This window comes from Tamandua tetradactyla, chromosome 6, assembly GCF_023851605.1.
Source record: "Tamandua tetradactyla isolate mTamTet1 chromosome 6, mTamTet1.pri, whole genome shotgun sequence".
NCBI lineage: Eukaryota > Metazoa > Chordata > Mammalia > Pilosa > Myrmecophagidae > Tamandua > Tamandua tetradactyla.
The window spans coordinates 75,723,187-75,746,147 of NC_135332.1; the positions used below are offsets into that span (position 1 = coordinate 75,723,187).

The window sequence follows — 22,961 nt, forward strand, 5'->3', positions numbered from 1 at the left end:
CCACTCACTCACCCACCCACTCACCCACTCACTCCCTCACCCACCCACTTAGTTACCCATTCACTTACTCACCCACTCACTCACCTACCCACCCACTCACTCACCCACTCACTCACTCACCCACCCCCTCACTCACTCACTCACCCACCCAACCCCTCACTCACCCACCCACTCACTCACCCACTCACTCACCCACCCACCCACCCGCTCACTCACTCACCCAACCCCTCACTCACCCACCCACTCACTCACTCACCCACTCACCCACCCACCCACTCACCCACTCACTCACTCACCCAACCCCTCACTCACCCACTCACTCACCCACCCACTCACTCACCCACTCACTCACCCACCCACCCACTCAACCACTCACCCACTCACTCACTCACCCACTCACTCACCCACCCACTCACCCACTCACTCCCTCACCCACCCACTTAGTTACCCATTCACTTACTCACCCACTCACTCACCTACCCACCCACTCACTCACCCACTCACTCACTCACCCACCCCCTCACTCACCCACCCAACCCCTCACTCACCCACCCACTCACTCACTCACTCACTCACCCACTCACTCACCCACCCACCCACCCGCTCACTCACTCACCCAACCCCTCACTCACCCACCCACTCACTCACTCACCCACTCACTCACCCACCCACCCACTCAACCACTCACCCACTCACTCACTCACTCACCCACTCACTCACCCACCCACCCACTCACCCACTCACTCCCTCACGCACCCACTTAGTTACCCATTCACTCACTCACCCACTCACTCACCCACCCACTCACTCACCCACTCACTCACTCACCCACCCACCCACTCACTCACCCACCCACTCACTTACCCACTCACTCACCCACTCACTCACTCTCACTCACCCACTGTTCTAGTTTGCTAGCTGCCGGCATGCAACACACCAGAGATGGATTGGCTTTCAATAAAAGGGGATTTATTTTGTTGGTTCTTCAGAGGAAAGGCAGCTAACTTTCCACTGAGGTTCTTTCTTACGTGGAAGGCACAAGATGGTCTCTGCTGGTCTTCTCTCCAGGCCCCTGGGTTCCAACAACTTTCCCCAGGGTGACTTCTTTCTGCATCTCCAAAGGCCTGGGCTGAGCTGCGAGTGCTGAGATGAGGAATGCTGAGCTGCTTAGGCTGTGCTATGTTGAGCTCTCTCATTTAAGCACCAGCCAATTAAGTCAAACGACACTCATTGCAGCAGACACGCCTCCTAGCTGACTGCAGATGTAATTGGCAACAGATGAGGTTCACGTACCATTGGTTTATGTCCGCAGCAACAAGACTAGGTATGCTCACCTGGCCAAGTTGACAACTGAATCTAACTAACACACCCACTCACTCACCCACTCACTCACCCACCCACTCACTCTCACTCACCCACTCACTCACCCACCCACTCTCTCACTTATTGAACACCTACCACATGTCAGGAAGTTTGTAGATGCTGGAAAAATGCCACTGACAACATCGTCTGTCTCCTTGAAGACTCCTTCAGATGGGGCTGTGGGTATGCAGGAGAGAGACAGACTCTAATCCTAGATGGTTCTGGGGAACTAGTAGAACAAGAAGAACTGAGGGTGATGGTGAGGTGGAGCTGCAATTAAAACCACATGGTCAGGACAGATTTCCTTTAGATGGAAGCTTTTGAACAAAACCTGCAGGAGAGAGGGAGTAAGCCACGTGGATATGCAGGGGAAGAGTGTTCCATGCAGAAGGAGCGACAAGTACAGAGACCCTGAGGACGGACAGGCCTGGTGCGTCCAAGGAACAGGGGGAGGCCAGTGTGGCGGGTGGGGAAGCGAGGGGCCGGCGTGGCACAGAGGGCCACGGCAGGGAGGGCCTTCCAGGACAGTGCGAGGATTTGGGGTTTTACCCTCATGTATGAGTTGGTCTCCAGAGAAACAGAACGGGTGTCAATATTCAGCGATGTTTTACAGGAATTCTGCCACGCGAATATGGGGATGGGCAGGTCTGAATTCCGTGGGGGCAGGCTGCAAGCCTCCATGGATTTCCCCCAGAGAAGCTGGCCGGCTGAAGGAGAGTTGGAAGTTCTTTCTCTTCCAGGTTACTCTGACTTCCCGCTACTGTCAGCTCCCATGGCTTCCCCTTTCTGTGTCCAGTTTCATTGGCTCATAAGAACTTCAGCCATGTTGGGTTAGGGTCCACCTCATTCAGTTCGGACACTTGAACTAACAGCACCTTCCAGGGTCCTATTTACAAATGGTTCCCACCGGCAGGGCCAGGGGTGAGACCTGAACATGCCCTTTGTGAGGACAGGTTCAACCCCAGCATCTCAGAGACACAGGTGGCCAAGGAGAGATTTGGTTCCTCCCGATCTTTCCCTCTTCCCACAGCTAATGGCAATCCTTATTTCTAGCAGATCGTGAAGGGTTTAAAATGTTTATGAACGGCATCCATTATTTTCATGCTGTAGTATCCCATTGTGTGAATGCACTACTGCCCATTCTATGGTTGATGGATATTTGGTTTTCATCTATGGCCATCATGAGTCATGCTTTGATGAGCATTCTCTTACGTGATGTCTGGTGCGAGCACACATACCTTTCTGTTGGATGTGAATTAGGAGTGTAATTCCTGGGTCACGGGCCTATGTATGTTCAACCCTAGTTGATGTTGCCCAAAAGTCTTTTGAAGTGTTTATCACTTGCTCCTATTCCTTGGCAACTCTTGGTACTTTCAGTCATTTCGATTTTAGCCATTTTGGTGGGTGTGGAGTGTATCTCATTGTGGTCATTTTACATTTCTCTGATAACCAAAGATGCTGATCACTTTTTCATGGGCTTATTAATCATTCTCTTCTTCTATAAATTGTTTTTTGGTATATTTTGCTTCTTTGATAAATCAGATTGCTTTTTTAAAATTATTTTGAATTGCAAGTGTTCTTTATATGTTCTGCATACAAGTCCTTCATCAGAAATATATATTACAAATATTGTCTCCAGGCTGTCTTCGTTTTATTTTATTTTCTTAATGGTGTTTTTGGGAAGACAAAGGTTTTTAATTTTGTTGAAGTCTAATTTATCGGCCTTTTCTTTTATGGTTAGTTCTTTCTGTTGCCTGTCTGAAAAATCTTTGCCTAACCCAAGATTGCAAATTCTTCTCCCATGTTTTCTTTGAAAGTTTCATAGTATTAGCTTTTGCATTTAGGCCTATGATCCATTTTCACTTAATTAAATCTTTACTCATTGAGTTACTTTGGCACCTCTGCCAAATTAATCATGCATATATGGGCCAATTTCTGGACTTCCTGTTTTGTTCCATTATCTACAAATCTATCCTTATACTGATAACACACTATTTGTAGCTTTATAATAAGTCTTGAAATCAAGTAGTATTAATCCTCCAAATTAGTTTTTCTTTTTCAGAATTTTTGGTTTGGCTGGACTAGGTCTTCTGTATTTCTGTATAAACTTTAGAATCAGTTTTAGATCTAATATTTTACAAACAAAAACAAAGACATGCCTGTCAGGATTTTGGTGGGGATTGAGTTTTATTTACAGATCAACTTGAAAGAAACAGACGTGTTTATAATCGACAGTTTACTTTTCCAAGCTGTGTGCCTTTTACTTTTTTTCTTGCTTATTGTATTAGCCAGACCCATCTCTGTCTTTAACTGGAGTGTTTAGTCCATTTCTATTTAATGCTGCAATTATTTTTTATTGTGAAAAATAATGTATACATAAAAAAAGCAATAAATTTTAAAGCACACCACAACAATCAGCTACAGAAAGATTTCAGAGTTTGATATGGATTACAGTTCCACAATTATAATAATTCTCCAAGACACTGGAGACTAAAAGAAGTATCACTGTAACGATTGAGCAGTCATACTCATTTAACTTCTCCCTGTTCTCCTTTGATCTTTCTCTCAATCTTTAGGGGTATTTGGCCTATGCCTGTTCTGACTTTTTCATGTTGGAAAAGGCAGTTGACAATATGAGATTAGGGGGATGGAACTAGTTGATGTTCTGGAGAGGTTGGTCTCTCTGGGTTTCAGGATTTGTTTGGCCTAGGAACCCATCTGGAGGTTTCTGGAAAGTAATCATATTTCTGATATGTCATATTCCCATTTTCATTTGTCTCCAGATAGTTACCGATTTCTCTAGTAATTTCTTCTTTGACCCACTGGTTGTTTAAGAGTACATTATTTAATCTCTATGTATTTGTGAAAGTTCAGGTTCTTTGGTGGTTATTGATTTCCAGCTTCATTCCATTATGATCAGAGAAAGTGCTCTGAATAATTTCAATCTTTTTAAATTTATAAAGACCTGTTTTGTGCCCCAGTGTGTGATCTATCCTGAAGAACGATCCACGAGCACTAGAGAAGAATGTGTATCTTGGTGTTTTCGGATGTAACAATCTATATATGCCTGTTAGGTCTAATTCATTTATCAAATTGTTTAAGTTCTCTATTTCCTTGTTGATCCTCCACCTGGTTGTTCTGTCTTTAGCGGCAAGTGGTGTACTGAAGTCTCCCACTGTTATTATTGAAACATCTATTGCTCCCTTCAGTTTTGCCAATGTGTCTTGTGTACTTTGGAACTCCTTGATTGGGAGCATAAACTTTTATGATTGTTACTTCTCCTCGGTGATTTGTCTCTTTTATTAATATGTAGGGCCCTTCTTTGTCTCTTATGATTTCTTTACAATCAAAGGCTGTTTTGTCTGATATCAGTAGCTATTTCTGATTTCTTTTGGTTAGTGCTTACATGGAACATCTTTTTCTATCCTTTGACTTTCAATCTACTTTGTATCCTTGGGTCTAAGATGAGTCTCTTTTAAGCAACATTTAGATGGATTATGTTTCTTGATCCATTCTGCCAATATGTATATTTTAATATGTGAGTTTAGTTTGTTAACATTCAAAGTTAGTTCTGTAAAGGCATTTCTTCAATCTCCCATCGTATCCTTTGGATTTTGTTTGTCAAATCTATATATCCTTTTCCCTCTTTCTCTTTTTATCCATTGAGTTACTTTTACTGGTACTCTTCAATTCTGTGCCCTCCACCAGAGCTCCCTCTCCTGTCATTTTTTCCCACTAACTGAACTCCTTTTTGTATTTCCTGTAGGGCCAATCTCTTTTTGACACACTCCCTCGGCATTTGTGTGTCTGTGAAAATTTTAATCTCTCTCTCACTTTTAAAGGACAGTTTGGCTGGGTACAGAATTCTTGGTTGGAAGTCTTTATCAGGATCTTAAAGATATTCTACCACTGCCTTCTTGCTTCCATGGTTGAGTACTCCAAATGCTGCGTAGTCTGAACTCAGTCTTATGTGGTTTCCCTTGAATGTAGTAGATCAGTTTTCTCTCGCCACTTTCAGGATTTATTACTTCTCTTCAGTATTTGACAGACTAATTAGTATGTGTCTTGTGGTAGGCCTATTTGGATTTATTCTATTTGAGGTTCATTAGACTTCTTTGATTTGCATATTTATGTCTTTTATAAGGGTTGGGAAGTTTTCCCCATTATATCCTCAACTAATCTTCCTAGCCCTTTACTCTTCCCTTCTCCTCTGGGATACCAATGATTCTTATATATGTGTACATCAAAATTTTCCATCTTTTTTGCCATTTGTTACTTTGTGCATTCTAAGTTAATTGTCCTGTCCTCTAGTTTGCTTATTCCTGCTTCTGCCTCTTCAAATCTGCTGTTGTGTATCTCTAGTATATATTTTATTCGGTCTAAAGTATCTTTCATCTCTGTGATATCTTCTATTTTTCTATTTGTTCTTTCAAATTCTTCTTTCTGCGCTTCTAGTGTCTTCTTGATCTCTATTATGTCATTAGCCAACAGTTGAGTATATTTTGTAGAGTTGTCTAAACATCTTTGATAAGTTGTTCCAAAGACTGTGTCTCCTCTGGTGTTTTAATTTGGTCATTAGACAGGGCTATATCTGTCTGCATCTTCAAATACTTTGTGATTTTCTGTTGCCTTTGAGGCATGTAATTATCTTGATAGGGTTATTTTGGAAGTTGATTTCCTTTTAATAGTCTAAAGTTTTATATTTGTGGGTCGGGGGTTCAGCAGGACGTGGGTTGTGGGGCGGGACGCAGTGGTGCAGGGGTGGGTTGCAGTGCAGGGCTAGGCATGGGGCAGAGGTGCTATGCTGGTGCCTGGGAACATGGAGTGCAGGACAAGGGGTTGTAGGGCCGTGGCACAGGGGCTATGGGGGCTGGGTGCAGCTCAGGCAGGTCTCGGGGTGCAGGGGCAGGGCGTGGCATGCCAGACACAGAGGCTGGGTGTGGTGCAGTGGATGGAGGGGACTGTGCAGGTGGGCGGGGCATGGCGAGCAGGTAGAGGTGGGGGACTGGGATGCTTATGTGTGTGGATCCTGGTGGGGCAGTGCCAAGGTGCTTGAGCACCAGGGGTCACGGTTCAGGTGGATAGGGCACTCAGGGTGCAACATGGGTCATGGGGAAGGAGATAGCTTGCATGGATGTTGCATGTTCAAGGAGCATGGCTTGGCTACTTCCTCATCCCACCTCCCTGTCCATACACTCATGAGGACTCTGTTCAGAAAGCAACATGTCAGGCTTTTTCAGCCAGCTGGATGATCCTCAGTTCTCTGCATCCCAAATCCTCAGCTTTTTCATCTAAGCCCTCCCTACGTAATGTAGAAGGGCCTCTCAGGTCACTTGCACCCTGGAATTGCTGTCTGTCACTTCCCTAGCTGTTCCTTTTTAGCAGGGGTGAACCCAGCCTATCCTATTTGCCATCTTCCCAGTAGTCTTAATGCTATAATTTTTGATGGTTGGGTTAAGTCTACCATCTTGTTATTTGTCTCTGTTACTTATTCTTGTTTTCTTCTTTTCATTTTTTTTCTTTTAGTATATTGAATGTTTTTAAGCTTCTGTTTTATTTCTTCTGTTGGCTGTTCTTAAATTTAAATGTTTAAAACATGTTCTTAAACATCTTAACATGTTCTTAAATTTAATCTATTAAATGTCCTTAAATTTAATCTAATCCTGTGAATCTAAACCCATTAAAAAGGTGGGATATTTGATGAGACTACTTCAGTTAAGGTGTGACTCATTTCATTCAGAATGAGACTTAATCCTATCACTGGAGTCCTTTATAAACAGAATGAATGCAGAGAGAGAAAGCCACAGAAACAAGTAGCTGAAATCAACAAAACCAGGAAGAGAGGGGAGAGACCAACAGATGCCATCATGTGCCTTGGCATGTGGTAGAGGAGCCAAGAGTCACTGGCAGCTGTTCTTCAGGAAGAAAGCATTGCCTTGATTTGGACATTTTTCTCAACCTCAAAACTGTAAGCTAATTAATTCCCACTGTTTAAGCCAACCCATTTCATGGTACGTGCTTTAAGCAGCCTAGGAAACTAAACCACTATGCCTCTTTTAAAATGTTTTTAGTGATTTCTCTAAAGCTTACGATATGCATCTCTAACTTTTTCACAATGTGCCTTTAAATACTATTTTGCTACTTGATTTATAGTATAAGAACCTTCAACAGAATGTTTTCATTTTCTTCCTTTTTGCCCTTGTGCTATTAATATCATGGATTTTACTTCTACATATGTTATACATAATGTCAAATGACAAATTGGAGTCAAGTTTTCAGATTCCAGCATTTTATTTGAGACCCCAGAGTTTTACTACAGCAAAGGCAGCCAAAACACTTGCAAAAATGGAAGTAGCTTTGGGCTTCTAGGGTTGGCAGACAATTTTTATAGACATTAAAAGGAAATTAGCTGAATTCTTTTTGAATGGATGAGGGTTTATCTATCTTATAGGGGTGGATTTAAGGCAGGTGGACTTTATTTTGTATTGGGCCAAATGTAATGAACTAAGCATTTGATTGCCAATCTGGGTCCACTGCCTTGGTGGAATTTCAAATTTTAAAAGACATCAAGAGGAAACTCAAGAGGAAGTTTAAAAAAGTAGGGAATTTTTTTTTTTGGCTCTGATGGTTTCCTGGGGCTTTATCTATATAATTTTATCAATAACATATGTTATAACATATACTCCCCACAAAATTTTTTAATTAATTTTGCTCTTTCCAGATGTTGCTCCATTTTGTCCTGGCTTCCATTGTTTCTGAAGAGAAGCCAATAATCTTTCTGGTAATCTTTTACTTGTAATTTGTCTTTTTCTCTGGTTGCTTTTAGGAACTTTTCATTATCATTGGTTTTCCATAATTTGAGTATGATGTGCCATGGTGTGGTTTTCTTTGGGTCTATCCTGACTAGCTTTATGGGACTTCTTGGATCTGATGGTTGATATTTACTCATCAAATCTAGAAAATTTTTGGTCATTATGTCTTCAAATACTTTTTTTGGCTCCTACTCATCTTCTGCTGAGACTCAGATTACATGCATATTAGACTGATAGATTTTTCTCACAGGCTCCACAGCCTTTCTCTCTTTGCATTTCAACTTGGGTAGTTTTTATTGCCCTTTCTTCAACTTTATGATCTTCATTTCTGTAGTGTCCACTCTACTGTTAAGTCTGCCAGTGAGTTTTTCATTTTAGATCTTGTATTTTTCATCTTTAAAAGTTTCAGTTGGTTCTTTTTTGATGGTTTCCTTTTCCTCTTTGGTGTGCTCATGTTTTCTTAAGTCCTTGAACATATTTATAAAAAGTTCTTTTAAAGCCCTTTGCTGCTAATCCCATCATTGATGTTGTTTCTGTGTTTGTTTCTATTGATTAATTTAGCTTCTGGTTATAAGACACGTTTTTGTTCTCCTTCCTATTTCTAGTAAATTCTGGACATTTTGAATATTACATTGTTGAGTGTCTTTATTTGGTTGTTTTCCCTTAAACACTGTTAATTTTGCTTTGCAGGAAGTTAATTTACTGTGGATCAGTGAAATATTTCAAGGCTATTTTAAATCTCTGTTAAGGTGGTTCAAGAACAGCTTTATTCTTAGCTTCTTTAACCCCACTCTTTTCCTTTAAAATGTTTTTATTGAGAAATCTTCACACATACACACAGTCCATACATGGTATACCATCAGTGGCTCACAATATCATCACATAGTTATGTATTCACCACCGTGATAATTTTTAGAACATTTGCATCATTCCAGAAAAAGAAATAAAATGAACAAAGAAAATACATCATACATCTCACACCCTTTATCCCTCCCTCTCATTGACCACTAGTGTGTTAGTCAAGGTTATCTAGAGAAACAGATCCAACAGGAGATACCTGTAAATATGAGATAAAGGTGTCTCATGTAAGTGTGGGAATGGGAGAGTCCAAAATCCGTAGGACAACTGTGAAGTTACTGGTTCTGATGAAGGGTCTGGATGAACTCCACAGGAGAGGCTCGCTGACTGAGGAAGCAGTGAAAGAATTTCTCTTCTTCCTTAAAAGTCCTCAACTGATTAGAGTATATCATCCTAAGAGTCATGCCTTAGTTGATCACACATGTAGTCAGCACAGATGCAATCAACTGATGATTTAATACATCAGCCTTCCAGTTTATCAATCAGCCACAAAATAAACGTGCAGCAATGGTCAGGCCAGTGCTTGCCTGCCCAGACAACTGGGCATCACCACTTGGTCAAGTTGACACCAGAACCTACCATCACAGTCCACCCCTTGTCATCCTGGCAGCTATACACATCACCTTGAAACACACTTAATTTCCAAATAGAACACAATAACAGACATGTTTTACCTAACAGTACTAAACTGTCCTGCATACAACTCGAAATGCACTACATCTCTCCAGAATAGGGTGCTAGTTCTTAGGTAACACTCACTTTTAAACTTCATATCCTATGACTTAAATACTATAACATGAAAAATAATCTTATGTCATATGGCGAGAGGAAAACAAGATATTTACTTTTGTACAAATGTGAACATACAGCAAAATAGAGAGGAAATATTCATACAATCACAGTCCTTGTTTCTGTAACTGGTCATGTGGTCACAGTTCATATTTATCACTACCTTCTTCTATTCCCCATCTCATGTTCCCTTTACCCTCAGCAAGCACTTCAGCTGGCCATGGGTCTTTGCCAGGTGGGGTGACCCAGACCTTCATTCCTGAAGTTTCTGGGCAATTGTAGTCTTGCCTGGATTGGGTTGTTGCAGTTTTACTTCAACTTTAATCACAAGCCATGAAAGAACTAAGAGATACCTTAGGGGATAGGGGATCCCCTGTATTCCAAGAAAACTCTTCTTCCCCCCATTGTATAGTTGCAGTCCTCTTTCCCCTTGATAGTGAGGATCAATCACCCCAGACACAACACCCCTTCCATGCCTGTTGATTCAGTGGCATGAGAAGCCCAAAGTGGCCGGGTGGCAGTCTTAACATCCAGTTCAATGGAATCATTGTTGTGTCTCCTGGCAAAAGCACTCCTCCATTTGGAACTAAGACCTGTAGATCAGCAGAGTTAAGGTTTCAGGGACAGGAAGCAAAAATTTTCCTAGTGGATCACTAGGGGTGATAGTGAGTGGTGCCACTCCTATTTCCATCCCCCTTGGTTCCTAGACCCATGGATCATGGCTATGGTAGAAACAGCACCATAGAGTGGGCACTGATTCAGAGTATTCACAGACCCCTGGAGAGCATTGCTGCAACCCTGCAAGGTATTGCCACCTATTTGGCACTGTAATTGGGTCTTTAAAAGCCATTCCACCATTTTATCAACTCAGCTGTCTCTTGATGATGGGGAACATGTAAGACCAGGGAATTCTATGAGCATGTGCTCATTCCCACACTACACTTTCTGTGAAGTGGGTTCCTTGATCAGAAGCAATGCTGGATAGAATACCATGAGTGGATAAGGCATTCTATAAGTCCACGTGTGGTAGTTTTTGCAGAAGCATTGCATGCAAGGAAGGTGTTCTAGTTTACCAGCTGCCAGAATGCAATATATCAGAAACAGACTGGCTTTTATAAGGGGGAATTATTAAGTTGCAAGTTTACAGTTCTAGGCTGTGAAAATGTCCAAATTAAGGCAAGCCTATAGAAATGTCCAAATTAAGGCACCAACAAATTGTTACCTTCACTCAAGAAAGCCTAATGAAGTTCAGGGTTTCTCTCTTAACTGGAAAGGCACATGGCAAGCACTGTGACATCTGTTAGCTTTCTCTCCAGGTTTCTTGTTTCATGAATCTCCCCTGGGGGCATATTCTTTCATTTCTAAAGATCTTTGGTTGCATGGTCTCTCTTGGTTCTCATGGTTCTCTCCTGGCTCTGAAATCTTTTTCAAAATGCTTCCTCTCTTAAAGGACTCCAGCAAACTAATCTAGACCCACATGGAATAGGTGGAGTCACATCTCCATCTTCTCAAGGTTAATACCCACAATTGGTTGAGTCACATCTCTGTGGAAATAATCTAAGCAAGTTTCCAACCTACAGTGCTGAACAGAGATGGATCAGGATTAAACGGCTTTTCTAGGGCACATAATCCTTCCAAACTAGCACAGAAAGCAAACTCATATCTGGAATATGTATCTGCTCCAGTTAGAACAAATCGCCTCCCCTTCCATAATGCGAGTGGTCCAATGTAATCAACCTGCCACCAGGTAGCAGACTGATCATCTCAGAGAATGGTGCCATATCAGGGACTGAGGGTGGGTCTCTGCTGCTGGCAGATCAGGCACTCAGCAGTGGCCATAGCCAGGTTGGCCTTGGTGAGTGGAAGTCCACCTTGCTTAGCCCATGCGTAACCTCTGTCCCTGCCACCATGACCACTTTGTTCATGAGCCCATTGGGCAATGGCAGGAGTTGCTGGGGAAAGAGGATGACTTATAGCCACAGGATGGGTCATCTTATGCACTTGATTATTGAAGCTTTTCTCTGCTGAATTCACCCTCAGGTGAGCATTAACTTGGGAGAAACAAAGATCTTCATGTTCTTTTCTCACTCACAAAGGTCTCTTTGTCACCAATTTTCCAATCATACTCCTTCCAAGTCAAACCATTAGCCGTAGCCCATGAATCAGTATACAAATGCACCTCTGGCCAATTCTCCTTCCAAGGAAAATGAACAGCCAGGTGCACTGCTCAAAGTTCCACCCACTGGGAGGATTTCCCCTCACCACAGTCCTTTAAAGACATCCCAGAACGGGGTTGTAGTGCTGCAGCTCTTAATTCCAGATGGTTCCTCCATATCATGCAGAACCATCTGTAAACCAGGTCTGAGTTTTCTCTTCCTAAATCAACTGAATGTAAGGAACTCCCCAAGAGGCCATAGCTCTGGTCTGGGAAAGAGAAGGTAATGTGGCAGGAGTGGGGGCCATGGACATTTGGGCTACTTCCTCATGTAACTTACTTATGCCTTCAGGATATTTTTGAGCTCTATCTCTGTTCTAATTTGCTAGCTGCCGGAATGCAATATACCAGAAATGGAATGGCTTTTAAAAAGGGGAATTTAATAAATTGCTAGTTTACAGTTATAATGCTGAGAAATGTCCCAATTAAAACAAGTCTATAGAAATGTCCAATCTAAGGCATCCAGGGACAGGCTTGGTTCAAGAAAGCCAGTGAAGTTCACAATTTCTCTCTCAAGTGAGAAGGCACAATGGCGAACACAGTCAGGGTTTCTCTCTCATCTGGAAAGGCACATGGTGAACATGGCATCATCTGCTAGCTTTTTCTCTTGGCTTCCTATTTCGTGAAGCTCCCAGGGAGGCATTTTCCTTCTTCATCTCCAAAGGTCACTGGCTGGTGGACTCTGCTTCTTGTGGCTATGTCATTCTCTACTCTCTCACAATCTCCCGCTTTCTCTAAAATGTTTCCTCTTTTATAGGATTCTGGTAAACTTATCAAGACCCATCTAGAATGGGTGGAGACACATCTCTGCCTAATCCATCTTAACAACCACTCTTGATTGAGTCACATCTCCAGGGAGATGATCCAATTACAGATTCAAACATGTAGGATTGAATAAGGATTAGAAGAAATGGCTGGATTTATAAAATGGGATTAGAATTAAAACATGGCTTTTCTAGGGTACATACATCCTTTCAAACCAACACAATCTCTAATGTACCATTTCCATTTTATGATGGAGTGCTGCTGTACACACCCAACTTTATGGCTTGGTAGAGCAGACAACAGTCAGCTAATGATAGGCAGCTCAGGTCTCATGGTAACTTGGTGGTCCATGGTTAAGCGTTCAATCTCTACTAAGGCCCAGTAGCAGGCTAAAAGCTGTTTCTCAAAAGGAGAATAGTTATCTGCAGCAGACGGTAAAGCTTTGCTCCAAAATCTTAAGGCTCTGCATTGCGATTTTATTATAGGGGCCTGCCAAAGGCTCCAGACATCATCCCTACTTGCCACTGACACTTCCAGCACTGTTGGATCTGCTGGATCATAATGAACCAAGTGGTAGAGCAGCTTGTACAGTAGGCTGGACATGTCGCAGAGTCTCCTCTTGTTCTGGTCCGCAGTCAAAACTAGCAGCTTTTCTGGTCACTTGGTAAATGGGCTGGAATAGCAGTTCCCAAATGAGGAATATGTGGTCTCCAAAATCCAAAGAGGTCAACTAGGCATTGTGCCTCTTTTTTGGTCATAGAAGAAGTCAGATGCAACAGCTTATCTTTCATCTTAGAAGGGATATTTCCACATTCCCCACAGTACTGAACATCTAGAAATTTCACTTATATGGAAGGACCCTGTATATTTGTTGGATTTATCTCCCTTCCCCTGACACACACATATCTCACCAATAAATCTAGAGTGGTTGCTACTTCTTGCTCACTAGGTTCGATCTACATGATATCATCAATATAATGGACCAGTGTGATGTCTTGTGGGAGGGAGAAATGATCAAGGTCCCTGTGGACAATATTGTGACATAAGGCTGGAGACTTTGTGTACCCCTGAGGTAGGACAGTGAAGGTATACTGCTGGCCTTGCCAGCTGAATGCAAACTGTTTCTGGTGGTCCTTACTGACAGCTATTGAGGAAAAAACATTTGCCAGATCAATAGATACATACCAGGTACCAGGGGATTGTATTGATTTGCTCAAACAATGATACCACATCCAGAACAGCAGCTGCAATTGGAGTCACCACCTGGTTGAGCTTACGCTAACCCACTGTCATCCTCCAAGACCCATCTGTTTTCTGCATGGGCCAAATAGGAGAGTTGAATGGGGATGTGGTGGGAATCACCACCCCTGCATCCTTCAAGTCCTTAAGTGTGGCAGTAATCTCTGCCATCCCTCCAGGAGTCCGGTATTGCTTCTGATTCACTCTTCTGCTAAGTAGGGCCAGTTCAAGTGGTTCCACTTGGCTTTTCCCACCAAAGTAGCCCTCATTGCATGAGTCAGAACCAATGTGGGGATTCTGCCAGTTGCTGAGTATGTCGGCTCCAGTTGTGCATTCTGGAACTAGGGAAATGACCACTGTGAGACAGACCTGAGCTAAAACTCCTTCAATCACCTGACCTCCATAAGCCCCTACTCCGACTGGTAAACCAGAGTGATGTTTTGGGTCTCCTGAAATAAGTGTCATTTCTGAGCCACTGTCCAATGATCCCTGAACTATCTGATCATTCACTTTTCCCCAGTGCACAGTCACCCTGTTAAAGGCTGTAGGTCTCTTTAGGGAAGGCTGGGAGGAAGGCGAACAGTGTAAATTTTGGGCAGTGTGAAAGGGTCCTTCCCCTCATTGGAGGGGCTCTGGGTCAAGTCTAGGAATTGATTAAGGGGCTGTGATTCTCTTTTTTTGTAATTTAAGTTAGACTTCTGTTCACTTGACCTGGAATATTTCTGCTTGTACAGCTCAGACAAAGAATTTAGTAGACTGTCCATATATTGTAGACCCCATGATCTACCAGCCAACGCCACAGGTCTCCGTGAGTCAGATTATTTTGACTGCTGCTTTGAGTCTGCTATCCATTAGGGTGGCCATGTCCACCTTGTCCATGGTGAGTTGGGACTGGGCTATTTTATGGTTTTCTGTGGCACCCTCCCTTCAGGCAGGCTGCAATCCCTTCCCCGGGGCCAGCCAGTCGTTCAGGAGCCAAAGAATTTCCCAAACTCATGGACTCCAGGGGCAGGTCTGAGCTTCACACACACCACCTGGTTTCGGGCTGCCCAGTTCCCCACGGCTCCCCCACCCTGTGCTGGGGGCTGGGTCTTCAGTTCTCCTTGCTCAGGGCCCACAGCTCTTACTATGATGTCTCCGCAGGGCACCTCTCTCTGGAGCTGCCAGTGCCACAGTTTCAGGAGTGGATCTGTGGCCGCCGTGTTCCTCTGGGCTCAGGCTGTGGGGACCCCCCGGGTGAGTGGGTTGGCCACGTCCACTGCACAAGGGTGAGGTTCAGGCAGCCCTGTGCTGGGTGGGATCCCGCCGGCTCAGCCCTGAACCCAAGGGGTGCCCTCCCTTTCTCTTCTTTTCCTGCTCCCCTTCTGATTCATCATCTGCTTGTTCAACATGTGGGCTTTTTATTTGCAGTTTTATGGGCAGGGAAGGCCTGATTACATCAGCTGTTTACAATCTATCATCCAGTACAAAATGTTTCTACTTGGCTGTTTTGCTGGCTTAAGTCAGGGAAGAAGAATCTTGGTGTCCAAATAGCAGATTTGCAGCTTGAAAAATTCATCAAGTTCTCAGCACCAGCATCACCATATTGACAGCAGGTTTGTATAACTCTTGTCCGCGTTGTTGCCCAAGACCGAGGCCACAGGGAAGGGGCAGCCCTGAGTGGTGGCTTCTGGAGACAGAGCCCATGCTCTACCTCGGCATCTGATTGCAGATGGCCACAGTCTCCTGGGCAGTGATGTGAGCCTCGGGAGGACCCCTCCAGCCTGCAGTGTCTCCTCATTGCCAACCCGGGCTGGTGCTGCAGGTGCCTGGCTTCCCCTTGGGGTGGCCTTGACCTGGGACAGGTCACAGCTCAGAGTCTCCTTTCCAGGGTCCCGGAGCTTTTTCCCAGACAGTAGTCCTTCCCCAACGGATCAATGAGCCAAGGTGGCACACATGTCCTTCAGAGCCGTGAAAATCCAAACGGCTAATAAACGTCTGATTACTTGCCCATAATTAAAGAAATGCCAAGTTAAACCATAAAGATTTTGTGTTTTGAGTTATCAGATGGCAGTTCCCTGAGCTGGTGAAGGCGAGGTGGGCTGAGCTTCTCATTTAGTGGTTGAGACTCTTTATAGGCAATGCTTTTCTGGGGAAAAAAACACGTCACTGTCCTTTAGAAAGTTCAGACCTTTTGACAGCTCACCCCACTTTTGATAAGTTATTCTGAGGAAGAAGGATGCGCATGAAGTTGGCATTGTTTATGTCAGCAAAAAGCAGAAGACCCAGCACCAGAGGAGTGATGACTCGGTGTTCCCAGGGCGGTGCTGAGTGCTACATGGGTTTGTGCTGCATCTGTTTATTGGCATCCGACAAGCCTCCAGTCCAGCACGGTGCCTGATCGTTAGCTGGTGCTCAGTAAATAGTATATGAATGAATGATTGACGGAATATTACATAGCACATAAAAATCACGTGGATGGAGATGTTTGAAGATATGTGACATGGATGTGGGGATACCAAAGGGGAAAGCCTGATGGGAAAATCCTCTCAGTAGCTCTCTGGGGGTGCAGGAGGAAAGCCCCTGGGAGGTTGGAAATGTGCTGGATGTGGTAGGGGTGGGGCCAGGAGGCGGAATCGTTTGTCAAAACTCATGGCCTGTATGCATGAACTATGCTTTAATAAAGTGGACTAAAAATTCATGACATAAAGTTTTATATATGGACCTTTTCTCCCATGTTAAAATATGTATGGAGAGGTGCGACGGTGGCTCAGTGACAGAGTTCTTGCCTGCCATGCCGGATACCTGGATTCAATTCCCGGCATCTGCCCATTGAAAAAAATATATATGTAGGAAAAATGACAAAGGAAATATGTTAAAATGTCTCTAATGATTCTTCTGGGGGTGGTGGGATTTGGGGAGATGGTCATTCCATCCTCATGTTTCCGTGTCATAGTGTAGAGGAGTGCCCGGCAGCCCCAAAGGATGCGTCCACATCCTAGCCTGAGAAAAGGGTCTTTGAGGAATGAATTAAGCTAAGGCTCTCAAGATGAGTGCACATGGATTTAAGTGGCCGTTCACAGGACAGGAGAGGACACAGGCACAGGAAGGAAGGCCTGTGGATGCAGGCAGAGGCTGACAGACGCCACTCCAGGCCCAGGAGAGGCAGGGATTCCTGGGCTCCCCCGGAAGCCCAGACAGAGAGCCCAAGTTTCTGTGGTTTTAAGCCATCAAGGAGTTTGCGGTCATTTGTTATGCAGCTTAGGACACCAATACGGCATGCCAAAGGTCTGTCACCAGAGGGGGATTGTAATGAGAAAGGAAAGGGTAGGAAGATCTACTGACACAGGCTGAGGGATAAGAGGGACTTCACGCTGAGGCCACAGCCCGGTCGCCCCCTGCTGCCCCCCACCTCCCCGGGCCTCAGTGGATCTGTACCCCGCCCCCCAGGACTCCCTCCTCCTGTGGCCGTCCCTTCTTTCCAGGCTCCTCTCCATCTCTGCCCTCTCTTTTTGGATATTCCTTCTCCTACAGAATACAGAGTGAAGCGATAGATTAAAGTGTGAATTTGTCCTTACGGAATCAAGTATTCCTTAGTCTCGACATCCCACTTGAACTGGCTGTCTTTTGTCTCACCTAATATTGCACCTGTCACCAAACTCTTGGCCGCATCTTGCCCCTCCTCAGCTCCAGCCCGGCCCCTTCCCTCCTCCGGAAAGAGAAACCTGCTGAGGTTAGCGTCTCCCATGTGTAGCCACCAGCCCCCCTGCAGGGGGGTCAAGACCGGCTCCTAGCCAGGTATTATCTATTTCCACAACCACTCGCAAGCTCCCTGAACCTTAATTTTGATTTTCTGCCCTGTGAATCTGCACCCCCAGTTCCCCGAATATATTCCCCACTCCTGCCTGCCAAAAGGCCTCACATCTCTCTTTTTTTGGCTAGTTGAGATTGTATCTTCTTTTGGCTCCCGCTCTGCATTCCCTCCAGATGGTGCTAATTCACCTGGGCCCACTCATGGGGACCCCCACCCCCCCGGCCACTGCAATAGGTTCCCAGGGCGCCCCTTGAGCCCAGGGCTCACCTTCCTGCCCACAGCCCTGTCCCAAGGACAGCATGGGCATCTCGAGCCCCTTCGCCTGCTGCAGCTGCTCCGGCTCCTTGCAGGGGAGGGTGGGTAGCCAGTCCCCTGGGTGCCCTTGGGAAGCCACAGGAAAGTTCCTCCTGAGACCCTCGCAGGACCCCCAGCGCTGTTGGGGAGCTGCCTCACTGCTGCTGGGTCCACCCACTGAGCCCCGTCCGATGCCTGTTCCTCTGCTGTCAGTCTCCCGCCATCTCTGTGCTTCTCCCCCAGGATGCCCGCCCTCTGCCCCTGCTGTCCCCAAACCCTGCACGGCGGCTGCGCCTGCTGGTTGCGCAGCCACAGTCTCAGTGCCACCACCTCCCGCCCTCTCCTCCGGTCTGGGGGGCTGTCATGGCCCAGCGCTTCCACCACCTGCCCCCCAGCCCCTCTTCCCCTTTGAAGCTGGACGTCGGTGGCACCTGAGTGCTCTCCTGCCCTCTGTCGTCCTTCTCACTGCTCCTAGAACCAGCAGCAAAACGCATCACGGCACACACAATGCAGCCCACCGTGGTTCTAGAAGGGTTTGCCCAATTAAGTTGGTGTACGCAGTTTTTATTTCTCGGTGGAGACTTCTAGTGGCCTGGCCTGTGAGTTCTAAGATCTTGCAGCCCCGGGACAGACCTGGGCGCTCTCTTCCAGGCTGGTGGAGTGGCTGGTCCTGTGTGCACTGAGAGCAGAGCTGCACAGAGGCCTGGTGGGACCCCCAGCTGCAAGTGGAGGCGAGGTGAGGACGTCCTGCCGTGTTCCAGAGGCTTCTCTGGTCCAGGGTCTCGGGCGAAGCAAGAGCTTGGGCTCCACACACCTCTCAGCGGGGCCCCGGTGCGCCTGGAGGGAGGCTGCTCTGGAAGTGGAGATGCCCCTGCCCTTGGGGGAGAGACTTGCACCCAGTTCACAAAACCCGCAGGGCCCAGTGAATGCCGCCTTGTTTGCGCCTTCCACCCCTCCCCCGCACGGTGGCCCCCCCCAGCACGTCGCCATGGTGACCCAGGCCCTGCTGATGTCATCCTGCTTCCGCCAGCCAGAGCCACCGAAAGTGCTGGGACGTCCTGGCCTCGGCCCAGGGGAGCCAGGAGTCAGGAGGCTGCACCAGGGGCTCTGGACGGGCCAGACGCGCCCTGTGGCCGGCACTGGGTCTGCAGTGGGCACGGCAGCGGCGGGAGATGCCGGAGCAGTGAGGAAGTGGCTGTGAGCAGGGCGAGGGGCCAGGCGCTGGGTGACAGCTACTTACCTGACATTGGGCCTGGGACAGCCACGGGCACCTGCTCTCTTCGCACGTGGGGACCCCTTGGCACTCTCCACGCTATCCCCTGGACTTCCAGGGAGATGAGACGAGACAAGATGTGTAAGTTTTGATGAAAAGAAGCCAAGGGTGGCCGGAAACTTTGGACGGCCGAGGACCTGAGAGGCAACCTGGCGACAAGTGCCTGGGAAGCCACCCCTGGTGCATGGTCTGGACACGCACGGGGGCCGGGCCATGGCGGCCGGAGTGAGAGGACTGTGGTCAGACTCAGCTGTGTAGCTGGTGGTGGCTGCGGAGGCTGCAGCAGCACTCTTGCTCAGAAGGGGCCTGGTGGGGTGGGCAGCCTCCTGGGGTTGCTTTCTGTTCTCCCTGCCGGCCGGAGGAAGACCCGCTGTCTCACGTGCGAGGGCAGCAACCCAGGCCCCCACCTGTCACCCTCAAGGACGTGCCCGAGGCACAGGGGTCGGGAGCAGAGGGCAGAGCTGTGGGAGGCAGGGGCCCGTGGGGGGCCAAGCACCCCTCCCCCCAGGGCTGGCCTGCCCCTGACCGCCCCTCCTTCCCGAGGCCCCACCCACCTGACCTGCTGGATGGCGATTTGGGGCTCCAGGGCTGGGAAAGCAGCTGAAGAAAGTTTGGTGTTGCTTTAAGCTCTGCTCTGCCCAGCTCTTGTGTGTGACCTGCTGGCTCATCTGCCTTGCAGAATTCCACGTGTGGCTACTCAGCGTGCAGGCGCCCAGCAAGACACAGGCACGACTCACGCGTGTCTGCAAGGGAGCGCCCTGAGACAGCGGGGCTAGGGGCCGAGGGCCCAGGCAGTGCGAACAGGGGTCCTGCCAGGTGGCCCGCCCACCACATGCCAGACCCGGACCCAGAGGTCAGGGCCCACCACCTCCCCACGTTGACCTGCCCTTGGGGACTCAGCAGGTGTCCGGGGGGTGGCAGCAGGACGTCGGCCGTGAGCGTGTCTCTTTGCACCCTGTGGCCGGGGTCAGGGGCTGCGCAGCGACAGGCAGACGGGAGGGCTCTGTGGACAGAAGCCTGCGTGGCCTTCGCCGGGTGGTCCAGAGGCCCTTGGGTTCATGTCCCGGGAGGAGGGTTGCCTTGGGGTGGCGGAAGGGCCACTCGCCAAATGAGATCTGCCTTTTGCCAGAGTGGAAAATGTGTACGTTGACGCGGGACAAGTTTTCCCGACTCAGCTTCGGTCTGCCCACGGCTTCCGCCGGCAGGTGACGCAGTCAGGGTCTGTGGCCCAGATCTGCCTGCCCCTCCCAGCTGCACACACTCTTGCCCGGGGGGCAGGGGGAGATCGTGAATAAAGGGGGGTGCCCAGGGCATGACCCCGGCAGCTGCTCTGTGTCCTGCTGCGCGGTTTCCCAGCCTCCTCGGCCCCATGGACCCCCCATACCACTTTCCCTGTGCCCTCCAGGATCAGCGTCCAGGTGGGGGGCAGGGAAAGGCACCTCCACCAAGCCCTGGGCCCCGTGAGGCTGGCACTGCACCTGGTGGCTGTGGGGTGGCATGAAGGAGGGCATGTGCCCAGCTCCCTGCTGCCCGCACTCTGCCCTGGCCTAGAGGATGCGCTGAGTGCAGGGAACGGGGGCTCCGAGCCCTGGTCACGGCCCACCACCCGCTGGGCAGGAGCTTTTGGCTTGTGGCAGCTGCGGCTGGTGTTGGGCATGGCTTGGGCTCAGCCGGTGCCACAAGTCACATCTGGTGGGAACTTGTACCCCCTTCCTCAGCCTCTGAGCCCCTGCCCTGGCCTCTGTCCCCTCTGTCTGGCACCCTGGCATGGGGGAAGGGCACTCAGCATGGCCCCCCTGGATAGCAGGTGAGTGGACCCTCCAGTTCAGTCACCGTTGGTTTCAGAGTCTTGGGGACAGGGGTGGCTTCCCCTGTGTCCCCAGCATGGGGGGGCTGTTTGGACATAAGAGCAAAGGGGCTTCCACCCTGGGGCCTGCGTGGCCGTGCCCTGCTCGGCTCAGCCTTTGCACGGTGCCCAGCGGGACACGTGGGCCAGTTCTAGAAGCAAGGCCCTGGCCTGGCTCGGCTGCTCCACCCTGCTGAGCTTCCCGGGCTTGTGGGGAGGTCATGAGCTGTGGGATGTAAAGAGCCCAAAGCGGTGCCTGCCACGCAGCAGCTCACAGTGTTGGTCTCGTTTCTCTTAGTGCCTTCCATATGGGTGATTCTCCGGGACCATAAATGGTCCAAATGCTGTGCCTTGGGGTTGGGGATGGGGAGAAGTGGGGGGCGGGGGGCAGTAGTGGGGAGCTCACGCTGCGGCGAGATAGAAGTGGGGCCAGATAGCGTGATTTCCCCTGAGCAGGGGCCACTGTGGAGGGCCACCACTCACTGTCCTCAGCATGGGCTCCTCTGGCCTCTCACAGCCCGTGGGCCCAGCCAGCGACATGGACAACCGACCCCAACAGAGAGGACCCAGCCAGCAGCTCCGCTCCTGCCTTTCTCCGCCAGGCCACTGTTTCCCGGCCGGAGGTGGTGGGGGCTCTGCTCAGGCCCTATGCCCTGTCCTGCCCCTGAGCTGACAACTTTGGATCCTGACGTCTTCTGGCCAAACAGCATTTTATAGACAAATGCTAGCACAGCTCTGCCGGCTCTGCTTCTTCACTCCCACTCTCTACGCTTTTCCTCTGAATGGGTGTGAGGGCAGTTGCCGGAGCTTCTTCTTGGGCAGCTCTCTTCTCCCTCTTGGGAGGCTCTTTTGTTTTCTTTATCACTAGAGGCATTTTAGCTGTAGCGATGGGATAAGAACCTGCAAGTGCTCTGCTCGAGGCCCCTGCCGTGCTGGCCTCCACCTTCTGAGACCCACGCTGGGCGCCTGACTGCGTTTCGTCAGCGGGGTGGAAGACACCGTCTTTCCAGGAGGTGACCACTCTCAGGGTCCAGGCGTTGGGGAACGCCTGCCCGGATGGGGTTCGGCTGGCTGGCCCCGATGCACAGGTGCAGCTCGACCGCCCCACGTCCTCGTCAGAGCTCCTTCCACCTCCTCTTCTCCCCTGCCCATATCCCCTGCAGTCCTTGGTGCTGACTGCTCCCGTGTCACTCTCAAAGGGTTCCTGGCTCAACCCCTGCCCTGGCACAGGTGGTGACCGAGGAGGGCTGGTGATAGCCTGGCAGTGGTGAGGGTGTTCCAAGGCAAAGCTTCTGGGGAGTTTTCACTTGCACTAGTAAGAGCCAAGAGCCTGTCCAAACAGGATACATGGTGTGGGCAGCATGCAGGGTGGACAGTGTGTAGGGTGGGCAGTGTGCAGGGTGGACAGTGTGCAGGGTGGGCAGCGTGCAGGGTGGGCAGTGTGCAGGGTGGACAGCATGCAGGGTGGACAGCGTGCAGGGTGGGCAGCGTGCAGGGTGGACAGTGTGCAGGGTGGACAGCGTGCAGGGTGGGTAGTGTGCAGGGTGAATGGACAGGAAGTGCAGGGTGGATGGTCAGTGTAAAGTGGATCCCTGCGGAGAACTTCCCGCCCAGCAGCTCTGGGGCACACAGCAGCCCGTGACTGGGGAATACCACTAAGACACTTGTCACAAGCCACTGCATCCACTGAAGATACACTTGCAACAACCAGCCAC

General features: G+C 48.5%; 2 long non-coding RNA genes across 3 annotated transcripts in view; both read left to right on the forward strand.

The window, feature by feature from the left end:
* The window catches only part of LOC143688426 (uncharacterized), a 29,555-nt gene extending 13,514 nt beyond the window's left edge, over window positions 1–16,041 (forward strand). Inside the window, exons 2-4 of the long non-coding RNA XR_013177991.1 lie at window positions 15,184–15,276; window positions 15,451–15,635; window positions 15,752–16,041. This is a non-coding gene — a long non-coding RNA (uncharacterized LOC143688426). The remainder of the gene's footprint in view (window positions 1–15,183; window positions 15,277–15,450; window positions 15,636–15,751) is intronic.
* Window positions 16,042–19,162: 3,121 nt separating this feature from the next.
* On the forward strand, window positions 19,163–22,611 carry LOC143686138 (uncharacterized). 2 transcript variants are annotated; one of them, XR_013176925.1, is made up of 5 exons: window positions 19,163–19,481; window positions 20,080–20,253; window positions 20,530–20,605; window positions 21,119–21,207; window positions 21,764–22,611. It is a non-coding gene; the product is annotated as an uncharacterized LOC143686138 (long non-coding RNA). The 2 variants fall into 2 exon arrangements; XR_013176924.1 differs by lacking the exons at window positions 21,119–21,207; window positions 21,764–22,611 and having other exon boundaries at window positions 20,530–20,774.
* The last annotated feature ends 350 nt before the right edge of the window (window positions 22,612–22,961 follow it).